This window comes from Artibeus jamaicensis, unplaced genomic scaffold, assembly GCF_021234435.1.
Source record: "Artibeus jamaicensis isolate MK-2021 breed Jamaican fruit bat unplaced genomic scaffold, CSHL_Jam_final scaffold_612, whole genome shotgun sequence".
In the NCBI taxonomy this organism is placed as follows: domain Eukaryota; kingdom Metazoa; phylum Chordata; class Mammalia; order Chiroptera; family Phyllostomidae; genus Artibeus; species Artibeus jamaicensis.
Window position 1 is genome coordinate 10,038,461 of NW_026522049.1, and position 20,550 is coordinate 10,059,010.

The window sequence follows — 20,550 nt, forward strand, 5'->3', positions numbered from 1 at the left end:
TGTGTTAAATGTCCTGTTTCCCTTCAGACTTTGACCCACTGGTTTTAGCGTCCATCAGTGGAATTTACTACAGCAGTTATTTCTGTCGTGTTTACTTAGTGATGATTTTGTAGTTTTTTTTCCTTCATTTACCAACTGGAAATCTTTTATAATGAAGAGTTGGCCCTTCTCTGCCATTTATTTATTTAGTCACTTATATTAGTATAGACCCAAAGATATTTTATTTTGCAGGTTATAATGTTATACTGTCATTATTTACTTTATTGCTCAGATCATCCAGCTTTGGCCTTTGAGAGCTCCTCTGGTGGACTCCTGTGTCCTTTTGACCTGTCTTCATTCTTCTTAAAGAGCTTCTTTGTTTCTGCTACTGTGAGAGACTCCATCCAGGCTCAACTTGTAGTTTACCTGTCCCAGTCCTGTGGTTGTCTTCTTTCCCAAAGAGCACTGGCTTTTATTGGAGGGGAGCAGTTAGACATCAAGGTCTGGGCACTGGGTGTGCTCATCGCTACCAAGGTGTCATTGTTTCTAGGCCTTCTCCATAGAGCTAAGGGTTACACGTGTGTGTGTGCATTCACATCTACAGTCAGTTCTGTGATAGGGCCTGCATGTTCCTAAATTCACTGGGCCCTGTGCGGCACATACCACAGGGCTGCCTGGGACCGCTGGCTCCGTGGGAACGTCGGCCCGCACACCAAAAGATGAGGGCTCTGTCCCCAGTCGGGGCACATACAGGGGGCAACTGATCGATGTCTGTTTCTCTCTTCCTTCCTCTGTCTAAAGTCAATAGACATATCCTCAGGTGAGGACTAAAAAAAAACCCAACAACAACAACACAGGGCTAATGGGATTGGAGTTAAGGGAACAAACTCAAAAACTTTGTCAGTGACACGTTGAAAAGAAAGAATAGGAACCTAATAACCTATTTAGACATGTCAAATGGCTAAGCAACACCTACATGTATAGCAAATACAGTATTTCACTATGACAAAAGACGTAAGTTTGCTTATGTGAGTGAGTGAAGGGGTGTAAGTTACTGTGAAGTAACCCTGCTGCATTGTGTTGTCCCCGTAACCAAGGCTGCAGGTTCACTCTCCATCCAGGCACATGCAAGAGTCAACCAATGAAAATATAAATAAGTGGAACAACAAACTGATGTTTCTCTCCCTCGCCCTCTACAATCAATAAATAAAAAAAACTTATTGTGGAGTTGTGGATAGGGAGTCAGATCAGGTGAAGCGTAACAGCAGGTGTGGATGGCTGTGGCTCGTCACGCACACGGTGGACTCTGGTAGCTCATTTTCATTTGAGTCATTTCTCCCTTGGGTGACTTGCAATTTGTTCCGTAATAATTTTTAAGTTTTTCCCATTTCTTTCTGGAATTCAGCCAGCTTTTTGGTATTTGGCCCATTTTTGTTTTTTGATGTTTGAATATCTGATTCACAGTGGTTTTCATATCCTCAAATACTTGTTTGAGTGTATTTAATTGTGTTTGGAGTATGACTTACCGATTCTTCCTGCTTTGAGGTTGTTTTGGGTAGGGCTGTTCCTCTCTTGATATGTGTCAAGTTCCTGACTTTCTGGGTTCTACCTTTCCTTTGTTTGTTTATGGTATCGGGGTGCTTTACAGTATTCCTAGGTGATGGGTGCCCTCTTCTGTCGGTATACAGCTGGCCAGTGGTCGTGCGACTTCCGGTGTTGCAATTCTCTTTGGTCTTACAACAGCGTAAATTTTCTCCTCTTTCTTTTTCCCTTTATTATCCATTTACCTAAGGACGTGTTCCCCTTCCTTTTGCCCGTTTTCTTCCCTAGAAGCCATGTGTCGCAAAGTTGTGCCCCTCTACGTGACACGTAGTGCCTTCAAGGGGTGCCTGCTCCTTCAGGTCACCAGAACTTTGAACCTCTCTTCCCAATTCTGGTGCCCCAGACACGTTTCCAGTATTTTCGGATTTAGAGTGGGTTTAATATTTTGGGTGGTCCTTGCAAATGACCCTTAGGCCCCTTTGCCAGCCTGTTAGCCACCAGGCCTTGTGGCTGAGTAGGCTCAAGAGGACTGCCTTGAGACATCAAATGCTGGAATATGGTGAATTTTCTGTTTTCATTCACAGTTATTTTGCAGTATCAGCATTCTTTGTCTTTAGGCTATGCTGAAAGTGTGGTTTTGTGTAGAATTTCCTATTCTTTTTTTTTTTTTATATGGTTTAGGGAAGTATTTTTGGAGTTACTGAGATATTCTGTGACCATTGTTCTCAAAAAAGTCTCTACTTTTGGGGCAGAGTGAGTAGGGAACCTATTGATTTATGCCAGTGATTTTCCCCTGGTGCTCCATAGCACACCAGTGTGCTGCATGTTTAAAACATGGAGCGCCTGAGACTGTCTGGTCAGGGCCACTGACCTCTTTTCCCTTAGATTGTCAAATTTTAAAAAATGACAACAGCCAACACAGGAATAGCCGCCTGGTGTGAATGAATCAAAATTACACCTATTTTTAATCAGATCAGCAAAAAATGTATTTGTTAGTGTGCTGCAGAATCTCAGTAATTAGTTTATGTGCGCCTGAAGGTGAAAAAGGTTGAAAGTCGCTGATTTATGCTGTCAGTGCTACAAAGCTTTTAGTTAAGAAGAGACAGGGGCAGTCACCTCCCACTGGTGGGCTAGATGCTCCAGAATGTCCCTCGTCTGAGAAATAAACTAACGACATACAAGTACTCTGACTGCATTTCAGTGGCACGCAAATACAGGTTCTGGGTGGCTGCAGGCGCCGTAGGTGCTTTTTTCTCTGAAGCTCCGCTGTTAACTCAAAGGTTTGTTTCTGCAACATGTAATGGATATGCCTTGGTGTTATTACAGTGCGAACGAGTTATAGGCCTGTATTCAGCCACGGGCTTCTTTGGTATGTCTTTATTCTAATGGCAGTTAACATGTGAAGTTTTCAGAAAAGTGAACTTCTAAATTTAGGATTTAACTGATAGATATTAACTTCTTTGAAAGTTAAGCCACATGTACTTTTAAGAATTATTTTTCTATCCTCTTTTGGTTTTCTCAGTTTTATTTTATGACCTTGATAATTGCCCTTTGATTTTAATGAATGGTTAAGTGTGGGTTATTCCCTGACTCTATACGCCTTACTTCGTTTAATGAGGTGGCACTGTGTCTGTTTGTTGGAGCTCAAATTAATTGGTCCTCTGTCTTTCATGCTTTTTACATGAGAAGTTTAACAAAAAGTTGGAATTATACGTGGGAGTACTTTATGATTGGTTTCTAGAATTTAGTTGTTTAACATATTTACCTTTAAGCATTTCTTCTTCTAGAATTAAAAACTTTTTTGTCAGTGTTTTATGTTGTTGGAGGAGAATTGGATTTGTATTTCTTTAAATAAGAGCAGAAGCTGTGTGAAGAGGTGCTGGGCCTCCTGGGAAGTTCAGGGACATGGATGGAGGTGGCAGGGCCCCGGGGACAGTGGGCATTTCTTGGCTTTGGTGTGCTACCTTCTCTCCCTGGGATTGTGTAAGAGCCCGGCTTTTATGCCTTCCTCAAGCTGGGACTGTGCTTTATTCCCGTTGACAGGATTAGTCTTGCCTTTCTCTTATCTTCACATTTTTTTGTCATGTTAAACTCAAATGCTTTCCTGTTTTCAAGGTTGTGCGTAATCGTGTTGTGCCCAGCTGTCTATCCTGTGCCCTGCTCTCCTCTTTTTGTTCACACCTACTCAGGTTTGTGTCATGTTCCTTTCTTCCCTCGTGTAATTGGAACGGCCCCTGGTTGCTGAAAAATCACTGTCTTCTTTTAAGTGCTTGCCTCCGAAATTTTACTGACTTCAAGATACTGTTTCTTGTGACTTAGTATTTATTTATGCTTATGAATGCTTATGCTTAGTATTTAAGATGCTTATGAATCTTTGTAAGGCCTTAGCAGTATTTTTTTTGTCAGGTTTAGTATCAGATATTAAATGACTGAAAATATCATCCAAATCTTCTAATTTGGCTTTTGCTGTAATGTTTGACTTTCTGTTTTTGTGAACAAAGTGATGGGGTTTTTTTAAAATAGAAATGTTGTTAACGAATTGATTCCCACTGACATTCAAGTGTTCCATCTGTCCATTTTCTGGGTCATTTCTTTACGATTGTACTGCCCCTTCAATAAGTAATTATAACTATAGTGATGCTGATGCTGATTAAAAAAACAGCCCAAGTGACTAGTTACCAGTTACTGAGTTCAGACCGTACACCAGGCAGTGCACTAAGCACATTATATGCTTATTTAACGCTCACAACTAAATTCAGGAAGGTTGTGGACTATTACTATAGTGTGGGTGAAGACACCAAGACTTAAAGAATGGTGCTCATTGTCCTTGGTCTGAACTTGGTGAAGCCGGAACTGTATGCAGGTATGCAGAGCTTTCTGGTGGTGAGGGCTGGCTTTCACAATGTGTGAATTTTGGGTTTTTGTGTTCTCCGGTGGTGACTCAGAAATTTGCAGATTTATTCCTAAGTGGAATCATATAGTATGTACTCTCTAGTGTTTGGCTTTTTTCTCTGACCAAGATGTTTCTGTGATTGGTTCATGTGTGTGTCCTATCAGTAGTTTGTTCCGTTTTACTGTTGCCTAGTGTTCCATTTTATGTCTATAGTGCAACTTCTCCGTTCACCTGTCGTGGACGTTCTGGTTGTTTCCAGTTTGGAGCCGTCATGAGTAAAGCTCCCGTGTGCATTTGAGTATAAGCCTTGGTATGGACATAAGCTTTCATTATTCTTGGGCAGATACCAAGGAGTGGGATTTCTGGGGTGTGTATGTTTCAGCTTGCAAGAAACTGTAAAGCTGCTTCCCGAAGTAGTTGTGTAATTCTACAGCCCCACCAGCGATGAGAGTCGCAGTTTCTCCATGTCTTCAGCAGCACTTTGTGTTGTCAGCTTCTTTAGGGTCAGCTGTTCTAGTGAAAATACACCAGTGCCCTCCTTATCCATGGAGGGCTGGAGCGGGGCACACATTCCAAGACCTCCAGTGGATGTCTGAAGCCAGGGATGGTACTGGACTTACATATACTTTGTTTTTTTCTTTGATTCCTTACAAGTTACTTACAGCAAGAGATTAGCAACAATAACTAACAGAACGATTCTGACAACATACTTTAATAAAAGTTATATAGTGCAGTCTTTCTCAGAATACCCTACTGTAGTATACTTACCTTTTCACTCAAAGGAAGCACTTCAGGGTTCCTTTCTGGGGCCACTGCGAAGTAAAATGAGGGTCACTCGAGCACAGGCTGTGATACCTGGCAGCCTTGGGGTGACCGATGGGCGGGCAGTGCATACGGTGTGGCTGGTTCACAGCCCAGGTGGAGCTGAGCTGGACAGTGTGAGACTTCATCACCCTGCTCAGAGTACTGTGCAGTTTAAAACTAATGCAGTTTGCTTTTGGTGTTTTTCATTTAACATTTTTGAGATTGTGACTGAAACCCCAGAAAGTGGAACCATGGCTAAGGGGAGACATCTCAATTGTAGTTTTAATTTGCATTTCTTTGGTGAGTAATGTTGTTAAAACATTTTTTTATTTACTTGCTGGTGGTTATTCATGTGTCTTCTCTGGTGAAATGTCCAAATCTTTTCCCCATTTTTAATTAGGTTGTTTGCCTTCCTATTACTGAACTATAAGGCATCTTTATATATTCTGGATAGAAGTTTTTTTTTCCATTCTCACCACTGTAGAACATTTTCTACCATGTGCGGCTTGATTTTTATATTCTTATGGTGTCTTGGGAAAAGCGGAAGGTTTTATTTTTGATAAGTGCTGTTTGTCAGTTTTTTCATTTATAGGACTTGTTTTTTGCGGCCTTCGTGATACATCTTTGCCTTGCATGCGACAGTGGACTTTGTTGTTGTTGTCGTGTGTTTACATTTGGAAGTTTTACAGTTTAGCTTTTACATGGGTCTGTGATCCTTTTGAATTAATTTCTGTGAATGGTATGAGGTAATATCAAGATTCATCTATTCTTGCACTGTTTGTCGATAGGCTTTTCTTTTCCTGTTGAATTACCTCTGCACCTTTGTTGAATTCAAATGACCGTATGCGTGTGAAGTTATTTCTGGACTCTCTATTCTGTTCCATTGATTTATGGCCCCCCCCCTTTATTTTGTTTGAAACACAGCATGTAGTATTCTCCCATCTTTATTTTTTTACAAAATTGTTTAAACCGTAATGCGTTGGAATGACTTTTGCCAATTGCTACAAGAACGCTCGCCGGGGTTTTGATTGGGACTGTGTTGAATCTGCAGATCAGTTTGGGGAGAATCAGTGTCACAGTAATATTGGTTGAGCATTGTGATCTATGAATGTTGATCTCTGTCTCTCTCTTCCTGATTTCCCTCGGCAGTGTTTTCTAGTATTCAGGTTAGTAGTCTTGCATGCATATCGTTAATTTGTCTTTACATAATTCATACTTTTGTTGCTAAGATGAATGGTATTTTATAAAAATATAGTTTTGCATTTGTCATTACTTGTACATAGAAATGACTTTAAAAATTTTTGATCTTGTATGCTACACCCTTTCAAAACCAGCTTTTTAGTTCCAGTACTTTATTGCAGATTTTTTTGTATTTCCTGTGTATTGTCATGTATGCACAAAAAGAAGCTGTTTTCTTTCTCTTTGCAATCTGGATGCCTTTCTCTTTCCTACATCACTGTACTTGACAGGACCTCCGTGCAGTAAAATGGTGACTAGAAATGGTGAGACCGAGTGAGTACCCATGCCTCGTTTCGAGTCATGGCGGGATGGATGTTGTCTGTTACTATTAAATATGATATCTGTAGGTTTCAGTAGGTAGGTGCCTTTTATTAGGTTGAGGAAGTTCCCTTCCGTCCTAGTTTGCTGCGAGGTTTCTCCACATCCCTCAAGGAATGGGTATTTTATTATGATAAGGTGCTTTCTCTACATCTGTTGAAATTAATCATGATTTTTCTTTTATATAGTATGTTAATGTGAATTACATTAATTGATTTTTGGATACTAAACCAACCTTGTGTTCCCTGAGACAAACTCCACTTATATGTATTGCTGGATTGAACCTGTTAGTATTCTATTAATGATATTTGCATATATATGTACACACACATACACACAAATGATTCTGGCATGTAGTTTCTTTCTTGTGGTCTCCTTGCCTTGTTTTGGTATCAGTGTTATGCTGACCTCTTTAAATGTGGGAAATGTTTTCCCATTTCCTAAAAGAGTTGGTGGAAGACTGATTGTATCTTTAGATGTTGGAAGAATTCACTAGGGGAGCCATCTGGGTCTGGAGTTTTCTTTGTGGGAAGCCTTTTTTATTTCTAATACAATGTGTCTATTAAATAGAGGGTTATTTAGACTTCTGTTGTGTCAGTTATGATAATGTGCATGTTTCAACGAATTTTGTCTATTTCCTTTGTCAAATTTATTAGCTGAAATTGTCCTTAGTATTATCTTACTATGCTTTTACTATTCAAAATACCTCTTGGTTCTAATGTCGGTAATTTGTGTCTTCCCTTTTCTGGTCTTGATCAGTCTAGCTAGGGCTTCTTTTCAAACAACCAGCTTTTGTTTTCATTGATTTTCTCTATTGTTTATCTCCGATCTATTATACCAATTACTCCTTTTATCATTTCCTTACCCCTGTGTTTTGTTTAATGTGTTTTTTTTTTTTCACTTAGCTTGGTAAGGTGGAAGCTAATTTAGAACAATAATGTTAACCTTTTAGTCTTTTCTAACATAAACACTTAAAATTGTACATTTCTACGTATCCTTAGCTCCACCTCACATTTTTAGATAATGTATTTTTGTCGTCATTCAGTTCAAAGTATTAAAAATTTCCCTCATAATTTCTTTGACCTTCGAGTTTTTGGAAGGTTAATTTCCAAATACTCAGAAAAATGTCCAATATTTTTCTGTTACTGGCCTTTAATTTTATTCTCTCATGGCTAGAAAAACACTTTTATATTATTTCAGTTCTTATATTTTTCTTCGTGTCTTATTTTATGGTGCAGTGTGTGTGCTCTTAGGTCAGGCTGGTTCATAGTGTTGTTCAGGTCTCCTCTGTCTTCCCTGATTTTCTTTCTGCTTGTCTTACCACTTGTGAGAGAGCACTGAAACCTTCAGCTGTAACTATAGATTTATTGCTTTCTCCTTTCAGTTCTGTCAGTGTTTGTTTAGATATTTTAAAATTAGTATTGGCTGCATACATACGGAGGATTATGTTGGATTTCCGATAACTTGACAGTTTACGGAGTATGATGTATGTCACTTTTCATACCTGTAATACTCATTCTCCTGTAGTCTGCTCTGTGGAACACAGGGACTCCAGCTCTCTGAAGATTTGTATATATGTGTGTGCATGTGTATATATGTATGTGGTATACCCTTTTCTATTTTATGTTTCACCTGTCTATTGAACATATTGAAAGTTAACCTGTCTGTTGATCATATTGAAAGTTAGTATCTTTAACCAATTTAACAGTGTCTGCTTTCAGTCCGATAGTCTCTACCGTTTAATTGGGACATTTGGCCATATATGTTTAGTGTAATTCATATAGTTGGATCTGAGTCCACCATCTTGCTATATGTTGTTCTTCTTTTTTCCTTGTTCTGTCTCTTTTCCTATCTTTTTTTTTGAATTGCATTTTTTTTTTAGCAATTCATTTTATCTTTCTTGGTTCATTAGTTTTATTTTACTAATCTCTCTCTCTCTCTCTCTCTCTCTCTCTCTCTCTCTTGTAGTTGCTCTAGGGTTTTCTGGCGTGCATTTCAACTCACCACCATTTACTTTCATCGCTGTATGAATAATGTGAGGTCCTTCCTCACATTACCAATTTTCTCTTCCTAGTTCTTCTGTTTTTGTCATTTATTTTATTGTACATGATGATTACATTATTGCCACTTTTGCTTTACACAGCCAAGTACCTTTTTCAAAAATTAAAACAAAATAAATGGTAAACTCACATATTTATCATTTCTGTTGCCCTTCCCTTTGTGTAGAACTAGGTTCTCTGTCTCCTATTTCTTCTTTCATAGATGTATTTTTAGAGCACTTTCAGGGTTACAGAAACAGTAGATGTATTTTTAGAGCACTTTTAGGTTTACAGAAAGTATAGAGTTTCAGTGTACTTCCCCCACAACCCCCATTTCCCCCCTCACTCCACGTCCCCTATTATTAACATCTTGCGTGGGTGTGGTGCATTTGTCACACTGGTGAACCCATGTTTATATGGTATGATTACCTCAGTCCATAGCTGACATCAGGGTTCCCTCTGCTGTCCTTTGTCTTTCTGAAGAGCTTCTCTCAGTGTTCCTTGTCGTGCAGACCTGCTGGTGACAGGTTCTCAACTTTTGTCTGAATGTGTCTCTATTTCCCCACCTGTGAAGGATATTTTTATTTTATGTAGGTTTTAGTTGACAGCTTTTTTTTCTTTCTAGCACTTTAAAAGTGTTGTTCCTTTGTTTTAAACTCGTGTGCATTATTTTTGACGAGGAGTTTGTGGTAATTCTTATCTTTGTTCCTCTGTAGGTCTGTCTTCCCCCTACTTTGGCTGCTTTTAGATTTTCTCTGTATTACTGGGTTTCTGAAGTTTGATTACGATATGCCTCAGTGCGGTTTCTTTGTGCTTAAGTTGTTTTGTCCATTGAGTTTCTTGAATACATGGGTTCAGTTTTCCTCACGTTGGGAACTGCTTTGGCTCTTAATTTTTCAGACATTTGTCTTCCCACTCTTCTGGTATTCCAGTTCTACACCATTTTCAGATTGCCCTTGATATTCTCACAGGTCCTCAATGCTCTTCTTTGTTCCTTTTTTTTGCATCTTCAATTTAGGATTCTTTTTTTCCCTGTTCTGTTTCATCTGTTGCTGAGTCTGTCCAGTTATTTTTCAAGATACTACCTTTTACATTTTAGAAATCCATTTGATTTTTTAAAAAAATAATTCTTTGTTTATTCCTGTTTTTCTGTAAATACTTTAATATGTTTATAATATTTTAAAGTTTATATGTTTTTAAAGATACCATCCCTCTATTTCTGGGTTCATATCTTTTTTTCAGATTTTTCTCCTGGTAAGGGTTACACATCTCTCCATTTTCTTATGTTTAGTAAGTTCTGATTGACTCTTGGACATTCCTCACACCGTTGTCTGAATTTTGTTGATTTCCTCAGGAGATATTTAAATTTTGTTTTGTCAGGCTGTTACATTTCTTGTAGATCATTTTGAGCCTTTTAAGGCTTGTTTTTAAACTTTACTCTGGCAGGTCCAGTGTAGCCTTTAGTCCAGAAGTAGTATAGGTAACTAATCTGCCTCAGTTGCTCCTGATTGCCCCAGGGTGTCTGGGAGATTGTTCTCCCCTCTGGTCAGAATTTGGGCTTCCCTCAGGCTTTAATGTAGTGGGGAGTTATGAGCTTGCTGCTTCCTGGTCATTGTTCTTTGCGTGGCCTTGTGGAGTTTCACTTTATTCATGCATAGCATCACACTCAATGAGAAACTTCATTGTCAAGTACATGATAGAAGTTAGCCGCATGTCGCTGCTAAGAGCTTGAATTTTGGCTAGTTCAAATCTAAATATGCTATAAATGTAAAACACGCCGAGTTTCAGTTATATCCTGAAATGATAGTGTTTTGAGCATATTGAGTTAAATGAATTATGTTAAAATTAGTTTTGCCTGCTTCATTTTACTTTCAAGTGTGGTTACTAGGAAATGTAAAATTATTATTATATTTTACATTTACCTTACATTTGGGCAGAACTTCTCAAGAAGCCTCTGCAGATTTCAGACACACTTTCCCTTCCTGCGCTCCATGCCTCTGCTGCTCTGTCTCGCAGTGTCCCCTGCCTCGGCCTCCCTCAGTGTCATTCTCTGTCTCTGCCCACCGAGTCCCCTGAGTTCTGCTCGGCTTCCCCTTCTCGTCCTGCCTCCTTACTCTGCACTGACACATTGACCCATAGGGAATACTTGCCTTTTTTGCAGGCATCACGGTGCCGAGCTGCTTCTTGCCCAGTGTTTTAAAATTATAATTTTATATATCTGACACATTTTAATTAAATTCAGTGGGAGGAGAGCATGTCTGGCACTAGTTACTCCATCATGGCTGCTAGCAAAATCTTCTTAAGGCATGAGTTCGATGTCCCTACATGAGAGCTGACCCTTATTTGAATTAAAAACATCATTGCTACTAACCCAAGCTTCCATTACAAACTGAAATTAATATTTGAGCAAATAGGCAATTTTTATTGTGTTTATAGACTTTTTTAATGTTATTTTTCCCCGTTTCATTTTTGTTCTAATCTGGATTGACTTTAAAGTTGTTTATTTTCAGATAGAAACCTCATTTCTTGGGCCCTGCATTATGTTCAAGGCAGAGGTATTTGATGAAGTTTTGATAATTTCTGACATCCAACATATCAGAAATATATTGGGTTGGGGTTTTTGGTTTGTTTATTATTTTTTATCATGATTTGAAGAGATGCTTAGGTTTTTAGGCTCTTAGAGTTTGAAACTAGACTCTTAATATTATGTCAGCAGCACTTTGGTCTCACTTTGCCTTCTAACTTATTGGCACTCACTGATGAGGCACTTAACAGGAATTAGGGAGCCAGCTATTTATTTTTGGTCATTCACGTCTTCAGTTACCATCAACAGTTGTACTAGGTGTTTTCTGTTTGCTTGGTAAAGCATAAGTTGAAACATTTGAGGAGAGGAGTTTGAACCTTGGTCATTCCATTTAACCCTTGTTAAAATGGACAATTGGAAATTGACAGAACTTGTGCCACTTATAATGCCTTCAAAAGGTTGCATTTGTTTCAAAGTGCCTTCTTTAAAAGTTTATTTTTTTTACCATGAGATTTTTGTGCTATTGTCTTGTGTACTTTTGTTTGTGGTAACTGTCACTTACAAATTTAAAATGTATCTTACAGGTTATTGAGAAGTCATCCGTGCTGACTTCTCACAGCAGGCACTTGCCTGTTACATGTCAGGGTGTCTGTCACGCAGGTGTGGGTGTGCAGTATGTGTCCGTGTGTATCAGAAGTTGCTCAGGTGTGTCAGCCCTCTGAGACCGAGGTTTGCTCTGCTCTGTTTGGAAGCCATTGCTACAGGGCGCACTCATTTTTTCACTGATCGAATTTGTTCAAAAACAGCATTGTTTGAGCTGTGGTTAGGTGTAGCTGTATGCCTGAATTCCTGAATTCTAATCCTGGCTTCACCACTTCACTAGCTGAGCTGCTTGACCTTGGCAAGATGCTCCTTAGTGTTTCAGTTTCCTCCTGAGGATAATACTGAGGTTATTGTTGGTTTTACATCAGTTAACACATGGAAAGCAATTAGGAAACCGATTAGCAGATGATAAACACGTAGATGTTATGCTGCTGTTCTTACTATGATTACATTAGGTCTTCCCTGATACCTTTTCTCACATTTAGTCTCCTCCCTATGATGATACATCACCCTCCCTTGCTTTATTTTTTATTTTTTTCTTACGAAGAAATTTCCACTAATCTGCAGTATCCTCATTTCAGTGGGGAAGAAACTTGAACAGAGTAATTGCCTCCACAGTTGAGGCAATGGCTTGTAGTCCAGGTTAATTAGAAGTAGCGGGAGCTAGGTAGTTGGTCGGGGCCAGATTGGGAGGCGCGGAGGAGGTACAGGTTGTCTAGCCCTTGCCTGCACGGAAACAATGGCATTTGGAGGTTCAATATATGAAATTTGCTTATAACTGGCTGCAGCACTAACATTTTAGCTTTAGTTTTTGAAGGTCAGAGTGTGTTTCATTGAAGGTAAGTATAAAAAAACTACAAAAACTTGGCTTTTAGAATATTGCCTTTTAGAAACTCTGAGTCCTGTACAAAACACAGGTTATCAATAACAGTTCATGTACTGAGTTTAGGGATGAATTTGATGTAAGAATAGGCACTGCGATGTGTAACCATCAAATTTGTGTTTAATCATTTATTTGCCCTGGGTCGAATTGCTGACCTTTAACTCCTGCAGTGACACCGGTGCCACAAAGCTGTTGCTAAAGTCCAGGGTAAAGTCATTAGTTTTGTGTAGATGGGGGACCCCTGGAGAATAGTGTTACTTTGAATTACTGGGTTTTAGAAGTTGGTAAGTAATAAAACTGTATTTGAGGAGTTTTTCCTTTCTACATTTCTTAGCACTAAGTTAAAGACTGAAACTGGCTTTTTAAAACAAGCTCTTTTTACTTTTGCAAAAAAGGTTTATTTGTGTGTATGTGTACTTTAAAATTCCAGCTTTTAATACTTAATTTGTTGATATAAAAGGAATATGGCAGTAGGAGAGATGAAGAAGGTATTTATTTCAACTGGAAATAACATTATAGTATCGTAGTAATTAGTGCTATTGAATCAGATTCAAAGGACTAGTGTTTCTGTGGAGAAATGGTGATTTTCATTTGATGAAGCAGATTCACCTGAGGGGTTGGCAGAATTACCCAGTCATGCAATTGATTAGTAGCATAATAGATCCTGGCTGGTTGGGGTGAGGAGAGGGGTGGTTTTTACCCTCTTTTTCCGCTTTCTGCCTAAATGTCTTGCTGTTATTTCCAAACAAAAAAGTAGCAGGACTAGATTATTCTTCATGCACTAGTCCATTGGTTAGTATTCACCAGTGTTTCTTTCTTATTGTGAGTTAGTGACATTGATCAATTTTATAGTCACTTTTGGCATTTTATGGTCATTGTTTTTATTTTATATTCCCTTTAAAAATAGATAAAGCTGCAATTATATACTTTGTGTACGAATACAAACATATATTATGGCAGTAGAGATCACTGGCCCTGTCGACAGTTTTCTTTTCAAATGAGAACATAGTACAATAAACATTTTCAACTATTTTATCAAAACATAAATTCAGTAGTCTGTGTGTACCAGGTAAATATAAAGCATTATGTACCAGGTAAATATAAAGTGTTATCTACCAAATAAACATAAAGCATTATCATGCGATAAAGAGGATAGGAAAGTGGAACCTAGGAAACCAATTGGCGACTCTTGGAGTGCATAGAATATTACTGAACATCTGAGTAATACTCCTTAAAAGAATGGATTAGTGACATTAGAAATGCTCAGTTGGCTAACATGTTTTTATTAACCAAATAAAACAACCGACTTTTTTTTTTTTTTAAAGGGGAGGGGAAGGGAGGGAGAAAGAGGGAGAGAAACATCAGTGTGTGTTACGCTCTCATGCACCCCCTCCTGGGGACCTGACTGGGAATCAAACCGGTGACCCTTCAGTTTGCAGGCCTGCACTCAATTCACTGAGCCACACCAGCCAGGGCAAAAACAACTGACTTAAAAACATATTTTATATTATTCAGCAAGTATTTGTGGAGCTATCTGCCAGGTACCATGTTGTTATTGGAATTTATAATAATGAAATGTATATTTAATTATATGCCAGTTAAGAACAATTACTAACCCATCTCATATTTTTCTCTTTATTAGGGGATTGCATTTTGTGAAAAAGAAACACGGGAGAATTTTCTTCAAGGATCATATCTAAGTGCACTTTTTGTTGAAACATCATTTCTAGTAAGACACTTCATTTTTTCGCAATATGCAGTAAACAAATACTGGGAGTTAAATGTAGTCCATTCAGACTGTCTTGTAAGTTTGAATGACAGTCATTTTGGGGATTAATGTAGATGGAATTGACAATTTATAGAATCCAGTTGAAGTGCATAATATTATACAGATAATGTCTCCTGTATTTTGTCTGCCACTGCTCAGATAACACCAGGTCTTTTCACTCTGACACATCCATGTCCATTACCCTTGTTTTTTAAAAAAGAAGAAAAAGATCTAAAGTAGGGGGTTCATATGTAACAATAATTAGAAGGGAGGGGGGTTTGAGGATATGTATAAGCTAGGGAATTTGTCTTTCAAATGATAGACAAAGTGGACAAATCTGGCCATGTTTCTTGAAAGGTGGGAAGGGTCAGTGAAAAAATTACGCTAATTTCAGTAATCCTTTAAAATGTGGATTCCTTTTGTTGCCTTATATCATAGGCCTATAATTGCAAAGCCCTATAAGCTATTTTGATGCAAAAACCTAATTGGTCTAGGTTAATGGTTCCACTATGCCAGTAAGATACGTAGTTCTTCTCAGAAGTGTTTGTGAGTGAAACCTCATCTGAAGTCTGCCTTTTTCCCCCTCCCCCTTACCTTTTTTTTTAATGGAAACAAGTTATGCTGTGACCAGACTATTTAAAAGTAATATAAAAAATACTTTTCGTATGCTATAAAAAGTAATCATTAACATTTTAAATATTAGATATCATTGATTAAGCCTGATTTTGTCAGTAAAAACTTGGGGAAAGTACTCAAGATTTTTTTTCTTATTATTTTAAGAATAGTTTTGCTATTTAACATAAGGTCTAATTTTTAACTTGAATAATTAAATGTTAGAAAGTACTTTTGTGAACTTCACAAAATGAGTTCCTTGTTAAAATACTGTATTCCAATATCAGTTTCTTGGGGCTATATATTTTTACTGTTAAAGTTTGAAAAACAGCCCATTTTACGATACCCTTCAGTTTGGGGAACTAGGAAGAAAAGGCATTGTTTTTTTCAATTGAAGCCAAGTATTTTTCAGTCCAAAACTTACATATGTACAGGCAGGATGGGAATAATGAAGTTTACTTTATATTTTAAAGTATAAACTTTGGTTAGTCTTGTGTAAATCTTTGAATGTTTATTTTTCTTTTTTAAAAAAAATCTAACTTACACTTGTCATAAGTTCCTTTTGTTCACTAACTGCTCAAAACTGAGTGATTTGTGTCCAGGCACTGTAGGTATTTAGTCATGCTCATGCCCACGGCTCAGAACTCTGCACCTCTCTGAACCCTGGAAATGGCTGTGAGCGTAACTTCAGCTGTTCCGTTGTGGGTCACAGTTAAGCATTAGGGAATTAATTCTCTGTGACGTGTCCTTCGCTACACCCGAGGCTGTAGACAGTGTCTTTGTCTTCATGGCGGGGTCACATTAGTTGATAGTGTTCTTCAGGATTTATCCCTTTGGGTTTTCTATTTATTCCAGTAATTGCTGACTGAGGTGTATGGAAATCTTCAACTTGAGGAATGGATTTGTCTGTTTATCTTTTTACTTCTTGGTTCATGTATTTTGAAGGTTTATTATTGGGTGCATACATATTTTTTCTAATGTCTTCTTGATGAATGGGGTCTACTATCTTGAAATGTCCATCTTTATCTCTAGTAATATGCTGTGAAATATCAAGTTTCTGAAACAGTGTACAGAAGGTCTGACAGAAGGTCTGATGTTACTCTTATTCAGTATCCCCATATGTAAATATTGTTTGGACTCTTAAGACTTTTGCAATGATTGTTTTAGTCATTTGATTAGGATGTGTCTTAGTATGGTTTTCTTTGAGGAAATACTGCTTAGATTTGAAATTTTTTACAACAAAATTTGGAAATACAGGCCAGTATTTCTCAACTACTCCACTTGCCCCCGTCCCTCCCTCCCTTCCTCCCTTCCTTCCTTCCTTCCTGAGACATTCTAGTTATACTTTTGGTATTATCTCTCTTGGCTCTTATACACTTTGATTCTTTAAAAGTTCTTTTCTTCTCTGCTTTATTTGAAGGGTTGGTATTGTCTTCAAGTTTACCGGTCTTTTCTTCTGCAGCATATACTCTGTTTTTAATCCCATCCAGTATTTTGTTTTGTTTTGTTTTCCTGATTATTATTTTTTGTATCTGGAAGTGTTACTTCTTCCAGTTCTCTCCTTATCATGTTATTTCCCTTTAACTTTTCCAGCATATAGGGCTTATTTATAATAATTGTTTTAGTGCCCTCATCTATTAACTCCATAAACTTTATTTTTCCTGGGTTTCTTTATATTGATTGACTTTTCTTATTATGGGCCACATTTTCCTCCTCTTCATTTCTTTAGTTTATGTTTGTATGCTGAACATTGTGATTTCATATTGTTGGGTGAAGGAATTTTTTTGTATAGTGTCAAATTGCCTCTTTGTACAGATGTAAATAAATTACTTGGTATCAGCTGAATTTTTTTGAGCCTTCTTTTTAAGCTTTGTTGACATTGGTCCAGAGCAGCCTTCATTGTAGAGTTAATTTAGTCATTCATTGAGCTAATACCTTTCTGAGGGTTAGAATCCATGCCCTTTTGAGGATTATTCTCCATTCTAAGTGCAGTTGACCCACGAACAACATGGGTTTGAATTGCACAGGCCACTTTGACATGGATTTTTTTCATTTGACACTGTTCAGTTGACCTTGCTGTTCAGCTGACAGCAGTTCACCCGACGGGCACAGGTCAGACCTGTTGTTCCCGGATGGACTTGGCGACTGGGAACCAGTGTAAGTGGAGGGCCAGCGGTAGTTACGTGTGTATTTTGGAGGGAGGTTGGTGCTTCAGCTCCCAGATTTTTAAGGTTCAGCTGTAACCCCAACCAGTATTATTACAATTTTGTTAGTTTGTCTGTTTTTGTGTTGTGTTTTAAGGGAGATTTTATGGTCCAGTAACAGCTTAGAGTTCTATACATACACTATCATGTCATCTGCAGAGAGTGACAGTTTTACTTCTTCCTTTCCAGGTTGGATGACTTTTATTTCTTCTGGTCTGGTTGCTGTGGTTAGGACTTTCAGTGCTGTGTTGAGTAGGAGTGATGAAAATGGACATTCCTGTCTTGTGTGTGATGTTTAGTTTTTCCCTGTTGTTTATCATGTTAGCTGCGGGTTTATCATATATGGTCTTGATTACCTGCGGTTATGTTTCCTCTACACCCATGCTGCTGAGAGTTTTTATCATAAATGGGTGCCAGATTTTGTCAAATATTTTCTTTTGCATCTGTATTGATATGACCATACAGTTTTTATTCATTTGAGCTTAGCTAGTGTTGGAAAAGACGATCAGATTGGAGGGACTCTGCACTCAGTACTTAGCCATCTACAATAATTACTTCCGTGAGCTAGTGCCACAGAGACAAAGAGAAGACACATGGAGCCTGGGGGAAGATCAGTATGTCCATGGACACTTGCTTTATGACAAACTGGCACTTTAATAAGAGTATCGGGGCAAAAATTATGCCATAAATCATATGGGAATGATTGGTGATCCATAAAGAAAAAAATGACTCATGCTCTATACCGTATGCAAAAGTCAATTTACTATTGATTGAACATCTCAACATGAAAGGCAAAAATCATAAAATTTTAGAAGCTAATCCAAAGAGAACACTTTTATAATCTTTTGACAGTTATTAAAAAGAAATAAAAAACCCGCTAATATAAGTAAAACAAGTGATGAACTTGATTCCTTTAAAATTAAGAAAATTTTTTCTTGCAAAGTTGCTTTTAAGAGAGTAGAGAGGCAAACCAAAGGGGAATTCTGTATTTGCAATACATAAAATAGACAAAAGGCTTATGTCAGAATGTTCAAAGCGGTTCTACAAATTAGTGTGACAAACAATCCAATTGAGAAACCTGCAAGACACATGAAAAGGTATTTCATAAAATAATCCAAATATTTAAAAGATATGTGAAGGTGCTTAACTTCATTAGTAATATGGGAAATATAAGTTAAAACTGCAAAGAGACTCTCATAAGCAACTAGAGTGGCTAAAAGTAAACAAAGTTTGAGTTTTGGGTAGAATAAATTATGGAAATTCTGTGTACACTGCTGATGGGAATGTATGTTATTGCAGCTACTTTAGGAAGCTTTTTTGATGTTCACATATCTTGTGACCCAGTGATTTCTTACCATGGGCATACCCTCGAGAATAGTGCATGATCACGTGTACTCAGAGATGTGTTAATAATTGGTAGCAGCAGTATTTGTGATAGCTTCAAATACAATACATTCATTAACAATCACCTAAACTTGTAGTGTAATGTAATAAAAATAGATGAACTTCAGGTGAATATCAAATACATTTCTCAAAAGAAGCCAGAAATGAAAGAATTAGTTACTTATGATTCAACTTATATAAAGATGAAAAAACACAAATTAAACAAGTAAAATGTTTATATTTTATATTTGTGTACATTATACATTAACAGTTTCTAATTTCATTGCTTGCCTATTCTTTATATTTTTTTCTATGCTCCTTTTCATATTCATTTAGAAATCTGATTCTGAGTCTAATAGTATACCCCAAATCTAGTTTATCTTTGTAAATAAGGATAAGGTTAGGCCTAGAGAAGCTTTTATATACAGGTTTGATTTGGGTGATATAAGGTAAAAGTTTTTAGTAAATGGTATGGGAATCATAATGTAGAGAACAAGATGGTTTCTAGTAATGATAATGTATCTTTCATACATGATGTAATTACAGGCAAATCTCCCCTGCCCGATATCGTGACAGACGGAAAAGTATTTGGGATAGGCGTACGTATCTGCGTTTTACAGGGAGGGTGTGTTAATATTGGAAGTGTGTTAGTGGTGCTGAAGGCCTGGAATACCATTTTCGTTTCCACACCTTGCCTTGCTATGTCCTTTATTTCCCTTGCGTGTCCCATGTGAAGACTGGACATTGCTGTTATGTGGGCTTAATTAATCTGGTAATGAAAGGTCATGTGTGGATGGGCAGTAGTCTTAATAAGGGCAGTTTACAAAGTCTCTTTTCTAATCATGATTTTAATAATACTGTGCCTATCTCTAAGGAGCCCAAGGTGCCCTGTGGTTATATCCTGTGGGGCGCAGAAAATAACTTCCCTCCCAGCTTCTCTGAGTTCTTTTAGCTGGGCTAATAATCAAATTAACAGGAGACAAATTAACAGGAGAAAATGCCCCAAATTTATTGCAGATGTACATGTGAGGGTGCCATAAAATAATTAGACCCAAGGTGCATTGGGCAGTTGAGGTGTAAAACCATTTTGGAGAGAGGAAAATGGGACAGGGGTCTGGGGCTTCATGGGGGCCGTAGATGATACACCGGGAGCGGGGGAAGGGCACATTGCTGCTGGGCACATCAGAGGTGGGCACAGTCTTGCTGGGCATCCCAGCAACAGCGGGACACAGGGGAAGTTTAAGAGCAGACTTCGATTGGGTCCTGCCTGTTTGTCACACTTAATTCAATCAGGCTACGCTGAATATGCCAAGGTTAATATGCTAATATTGCCTTCCTGAAGCAGGTTCTTTCTGAATTCCTTTAGGCAGGTAAGGGGGAGGGTCAGAGGTTCTTTGAGTCTTTCGTTTCTCAATAACCAGCATAAAACCAATATCCTGAGAGGCATATTTGGCATGGCAAAACTTTGGTCCGTTCACTTCGCCTCAGAGCTCGAGCTGGGAGCTCGCTTCACTGGTAGACGTGAGTGAGGTAGTGAAAAAGTGAGTCACTGCAGAATCACGTGACATGTCATTGGGGTACCCAGAAAGAAAATATAAATTGTATAGACTGGTCATTCTGATAAAAACTTTGAGGTTATAATGTCTTTTTTAGTCATTGGATTATTTAACATGATTAACTAACACTGTATATTGTTTTTAAATAAAGGTGTGTCTTGCTTTAAGGGAGCACAATTAAAAAAAAAACTTCATTCTACCTG

The 20,550-nt window shown here is 38.0% G+C and overlaps 1 protein-coding gene across 7 annotated transcripts in view; it reads left to right on the plus strand.

Annotated features, from left to right (window-relative positions):
• Nucleotides 1-20,550, plus strand: part of MEF2A (myocyte enhancer factor 2A) — a 103,675-nt gene that overhangs the window by 11,778 nt on the left and 71,347 nt on the right. For 5 of the 7 annotated variants that reach the window (XM_053658902.1, XM_053658897.1, XM_053658901.1 and 2 more), the window contains exon 2: nucleotides 14,467-14,553. The exons of 1 other annotated variant lie outside the window; for it this stretch is intronic. The gene's annotated coding sequence lies outside the window, so the exon portion shown is untranslated. Of the gene's footprint in view, nucleotides 1-12,468; nucleotides 13,109-14,466; nucleotides 14,554-20,550 lie in introns of those variants that run through there. One more of the 7 variants, XM_053658898.1, reaches the window with a different exon arrangement.